Genomic DNA, 6,230 nt, shown 5'->3' with positions numbered 1-6,230 from the left:
CCCCAACCCCTTACCACTTACAAATAAATGAGGTCCATATTAGCAACCTAACTATACAACATGTTCTACCTTGTAAATATTTCAATGAATGAGGGATCTTTTATTTTTTCAGTACAGCTTTGCAACCGATAAATATAATGGATATAGAATAACGTTTTTCACTTCGTTTTTAAGTTTTTAACTCTTGTATTTTTATTTTAATATCTGCGGACAGCTGTCTATAATACGATGTGATAAATAACTATTCCAGTATGGCTTCCAAACCAATTTATATCCGCTGGATAAGAACCTGTTCTAAGCCATACTGAAAAAGTCATGTATAGCATTGTATTACAGACATTTCCCACGATTACTAAAATAAAAATCCTAAAGAATAATGTCAGTTTTTTTTAGCACAGGCCTTAGGCAGGGAGGAAGGGAGGGGACAATGGGCAATTAATTCAATTTTATAGTTGTGACACTGTAAGGTTGAAAAACCAGATAATTCCAGATAAAACGAGTATTTCTGATAGTGCAACTTTTATTGGAATTTTTTTCATTTTTTAATTAATTTTAATTCAAAATGCACCATCCCCCAAACGCTACTTTACTAAAAGCCTCTGATTATCAAGATAAAGAACTTGGTAGCAATTCATTTACTAAAGAATATTAGTTTTAGAATTTAGCGTAGAAAAATAGCATAAAACCATCTTCAGATTTTAATGATGAAAACGGTCTAAAAGGATTTTAGAACCTTTATGCATCTTCCCTAAAATGTAGAACTTAATCGGATCGGTAACCAAATTCTTAAGCTATATATGAACAAAGCTTACTACTTTTTATTGGATATTAGCGCAGATTACTATATGTGTATCAGCATATTATAAATGGACGTACGGATTCTATGGTTTCTAAATCGTAATAAATAATAAACAAGAATCAGTTAAAACAATTGTATTAAAAATTATTAAAATAACAACAAATTCTACTTAAATAATACATATATAAATATAAAACAATTGAATTAAAAATGATTTATGGGTATAGTCCCATTCATGGCAACGCCCCTTAAGTGGCGATTTGTCGTATTTTCAAAATTGCTTGGGGCTAGAAATAGGAGAAAAGCTACTGTGAAAATACAAAGAAACTCCCCTTAAGGGGTGTTGTCACGAAAGGGGCTACCCTGATTTAATTACAACAAAATAATAAATAAAAATAAAATCCATTAGATTAACTTTTTAAAATCTAAAAAATTTGTCAGTTTAAAATTTAAAGTGCTTGTATACGACGTACCTACACAGTTATATACACTAGGTATAAACAAATTAACTTGATTAAAAATGTTTATGAATAAAAAAGGTTGCAGAATAGAATGTCTCAAGGATATTTTTAGTTTTGTATTTAGATTTATGGTTCTAATTCTTAATTATATTTGGTCTAGTTACAAAAAATTTACTTTTTATTGATAAAGTCTTAATAAAACATATTTTGGAAAGTATCAGATAAAACAAATGGATATAATAAAATAAACTTATAAATGGCCCCCTTTTAAATAAAATTAAACAAGGATGACAACATCCATAAAAGCGAAGCTCTGAAATGGAAGGACAAACGAACATTAACACTTGTAGATTGTCAGAACTGAATTAGCAGAATATTAATGCATCAGTACAAACAATATTGTAAGTAAATTTGTTGCAAAACTGCATAAATAGATAATACTGTTTAAGGACATACTTAAATTTTTAGGACTTGTTTATAGACATGAAACATTTTTATGTTAATTCATTGATATATTATAAAGAATTAATTTTTAATTAGTTTTGATTGATAAAATCAAAACATGTAACTTTACTGTATACTAGCATACAATATTTATGACGCAAGACACTCTAAAAGCTGAGTATTTTACCCACAAAGGAAAGAAACATCATGATTCAGTAAAATTTATTGAATCCATAGTAAAAAATAAACTTTAAAATCCTAATAAAAATCGACGTGGGCAATTGTTCTTATTTTTGGCTTTGCAGTATGATTCTACAGGTGTCACAGTATGTTTTTTATATACCTTTCAAAAATAGTTTAAAAACAGTTTAATTTTCCATTTTAATATCCGTGGACAGCTTTCTATAATACAATGCAATAAATAACTATTCCAGTATGACTTCCAAACCAATTTATATCCGCTGAATAAGAACCGGTTCTAAGCCATACTGAAAAATCATGTTTAGCTTCATATTACAGTCAAATTTCCACATTTTCCCACAATTACTAAAATAAAAATCATAAATAATATGTCAGTTTTTATATCACAGGCCTTTATCACAAAACTGGTTTTAATCTTATAATTTTCCATTTTAGTATCCGCAGACAGCTGTCTATAATACAATGCAATAAATAACTAGTCCAGTATGGCTTCAAACTGATTTATATCCGATGGATTAGAACTGGCTCTAAGCAATACTGAAAAATCATGTTTATCTTCGTATTACAGTCAAATTTCCACAATTATTAAAATAAAAATCATAAAATTAATGTTAATTTTTTACCACAGGCCTTAGGCACATCAGGGCCCACAAAAATGGTTTTATTTGTATATTTTTTCATTATAAATAACTGTGGAAAGCTGTCTATAATACAATGCGATAAATATATATTCCAGTATAGCTTCAAACCGATTTATATAAGATGGATTAGAACTGGCTCTAAGCAATACTGAAAAATCATGTTTAGCTTTGTTTTACAGTCAAATTTCCAATTATTAAAATAGAAATCATAAAATAATGTTTAATTTTTTAGCATTGGTCTCAGGCACCTCAGGGCAAACAAAACTGGTTTCATTTGTATATTTTTTTATTCTAAATAACTGTGGAAAGCTGTCTATAATACAATGCGATAAATACCTATTCCAGTATGGCTTCCAAACCGATTTATATCCGCTGGATTAGAACCGGCTCTATGCAATACTGAAAAATAATGTTTAACTTGGTATTACAGTCAAATTTCCACAATTATTAAAATAAAAATCATAAAATTAATGCTAATTTTTTTACCACGGGCCTTAGACACCTCAGGGCCCACAAAACTGGTTTTATTTGTATATGTTTTCATTCTAAATAACCGTGGAAAGCTGTCTATAATATGAGGCGATAAATTGATTAATTTAAGCATGTTAGAGTTGTCCTATAATTTTCAAACTATGGATTTCCAGCCCAAAAGTTGTTGATCAACAGTGCAGTTACTCTTTAATTTATTTGCCTTGTGGCTTTTCTTGGATGTAATTAAATATCTAGGTTTACAATTCAAATATTATGCTTATTTTATTCTAAAATCTTTTAATCATTTTTAGTCTTTTAAAATCGCTAGGATTTGTAGTTGAACTTAAAAAAAGAGCGAATTATGAGATTTCCATTTTATTATTGTTATTATCATAAACCGGTTTCAAGATATCCAAGAAACCATAGAATTTCTTCTGCTACAACCATTTGACCTTCCCTGGTACACTGGAGAGAGTACCTCTCTCCCCCTTCTGGCGATTCCAGCTTCCGTGTCGCTGGGGCCCCCCCAAATTCTACACAGTGCCTAGGATGAGAGACTTTCCCTTTTCAGATGGAATCTTTTGGGTCCTCCACAACTTTACATATATGATCAAGGGATAGGATAGCCTAGCTGGCCTGGGTCCTTGCCAAAGAAGCTGGCCCCAACGTCATCAATTAAAATAAATTTCATCAAATAATATAAAGTTCTAATGCTGAGTCTTCCCTCCCCCCCCCCCCCGATGACCCCTTCGCCGCTCATTCCCCCCTCCGTCCGTACCCCATTCGACCCCATCCATAAAAACCGACAATTACTGTCAAAAGTATAATTTAAAGATGAATAAATAAACCCTTCTCTTACATCTACTTAATCAAACATAACCTAAACTGAGCATCATTTGTTGTCTAGATGCAATACAAATGGTATTTTTAAAAGTTTTCTTCAGTTTTGGTTTGTACTAAATTAGCTCTTATAATAATTTAAAGCTGGCAATATTATTCCTTTAATTATATTTTGTATGCATTAAGTAACAATAAATGTTTATAACGGACCTATTAATGATTATAAAGTACCATCACTTTCTATATTTTATTCTATATTTCTATAATTTTAATATTTTCAACAAATTTTAAAATTGTTATGAAAATTATAACACGCCTCTAATAACAATCAAAACAATAATAAAAAATAGAAATCAGCTGATGTGATGAACATTGAAGATTGAATTTATTTAAAAAGTAGCAAAAAAACTAATTTTGTTACAAAAAAAAGAAGCAAATACGTTTTATAGAAATTATGTATTGTTTTTAAGATTTTTAATATTTTTTTAAAGCATTAAAAATAGTTATTTTAAAAAAAGTTGTTAATTTTATTACGATCAACTCTTCCTATTTCATTGACGTCACAGGGTGTCGCACTTTTCAAAAGAGATACAAAAAAGGGACAAAATAGGCGGTCTCAAAATCTAGGAGTAATTATTAATCTTGATGACTGATTCAAACTAATAGCGTTCAAACTTTTCAACCAATAAGATTTACAGAAGATAAATTATTATAATTTGGATTCCTCATCAATTCATCATGTGTCTTATCCCTTCAGATCCCTGTTTTTTTATGTCCTTTCTACCATTTCTTTTCTATTAAAGTAGTCTTATTTTCATTCTTCACACAAAGACACATAATTTAATAGAACTAAGACAACAATTCTATTTTTGTGTGCAGCTCTTATCCTTACATATCCATGATTAAGAATGACAACATCCATAAAAGCAAGGTTCAAATCGGTAGGACAAACGAACATTAATATTTGTAGAGTGTCAGAATTGAATAAGCAGGTCATTTCTAACATGTCTAAATTAACGAAAAGAGGTAACCGTTACGGATGGATTGACGGGAGGATCAAAACTTACAATAGAAAAGCTTAAGTTAAAACTAAATTTTAGTTTTAAACACTCTACTACAATCATAGTAATAAATAGGTATATAATAGAATTCTAATTTTGTTGTGTGTAGATTTTCTTGTTATTGCCTCTCCATATGTGGACAAAGTCAAGGAGAGGGACATTGGGCTATTTATTATACAAGTCTAAAAAGTCTTAAAATAACGTTTTCTTATTCGTTGGCTTAACAACCTTGGGGACTTTAATTTATTTTTTATTAGTTGGTTAATTGAGTTGAGTGTCCAAATTGTTCAACACCCAATTGTAACCTACAGAAGGTTTATTTTGTGAATCATCATTGAGGATGTATAATTATATCCCTTTAGATCCCTGGGACAAAATTGTCCTTATATCCATGAAGTAAACATAATGCGATGAAAGAAAAAATATTGTTGTAGAATAATGTTTATACAGTTAAGATTGGATTTATATAACACAAGTGCTGTATAGATTAGGATAAGAATAAGTTATCAAAAGCGTAGCTTTTTAGACATTTAGGATTCAGTCCGTACGTCCGTAATAATAGTACTTAGACATGTGTTAAAATCGTTTTGTCTAAAACCTTTTAAGGCATTATTTGTGAAAATAAGGTACAATTTAGAAAGTTTGGTTACTTTACAATTATTTGATTTTTGGGCTCCACGTTATCATGTTTCTATAATACAAAAATATTCTATAAAATTTTAAAATAATAGATTTAACATCACAGCTTAACAGAAAATTTAATTTGAAAAAAGCAACGTACAATCTGACCATAAACACTTCATATAAAAACGCAATTTGGACAAATGTTTAGAACTTTTTGTTAGGAACTAAAAGATTTCTATGAATGCAATTTGAATTTTAACTAATTCAAATACTCAAAACTAAGTGGATTTTCTTATTGTTTTTCTGAAAACTGACTGACACATATCATGTTTCTTAATTATATATTAAAGGCTTTTAATTTCATGCTATCTTTCTATAACTAAGGAATAACCACCCAGCCAAGAAAAAATCGTTGAGTGAAGCTATTTAAGATCATAATATCCTACTACTTTCTACTTTTTGTGTAGAATTTAAAAAATATAACGATTAGGAGAGTGGATTTATTATTACTTAGATCGTACACCAGATTATCATGTTTTCTAATAAAGTGAAACTCGTAGCGGGCTAAAATTGCTATATTCCCCTTTTCCTTATCCCCTAACCCTTTTACTGGATATACGAACTGAACAATAAATGACAAGGGAAATAGCAATCTAAATCGATGACTATTTCCACCTTATAGGTTTCT

This window comes from Acartia tonsa, chromosome 6, assembly GCF_053477335.1.
Source record: "Acartia tonsa isolate MP-2025a chromosome 6, ASM5347733v1, whole genome shotgun sequence".
NCBI lineage: Eukaryota > Metazoa > Arthropoda > Copepoda > Calanoida > Acartiidae > Acartia > Acartia tonsa.
This window is presented reverse-complemented; position numbering follows the sequence as displayed.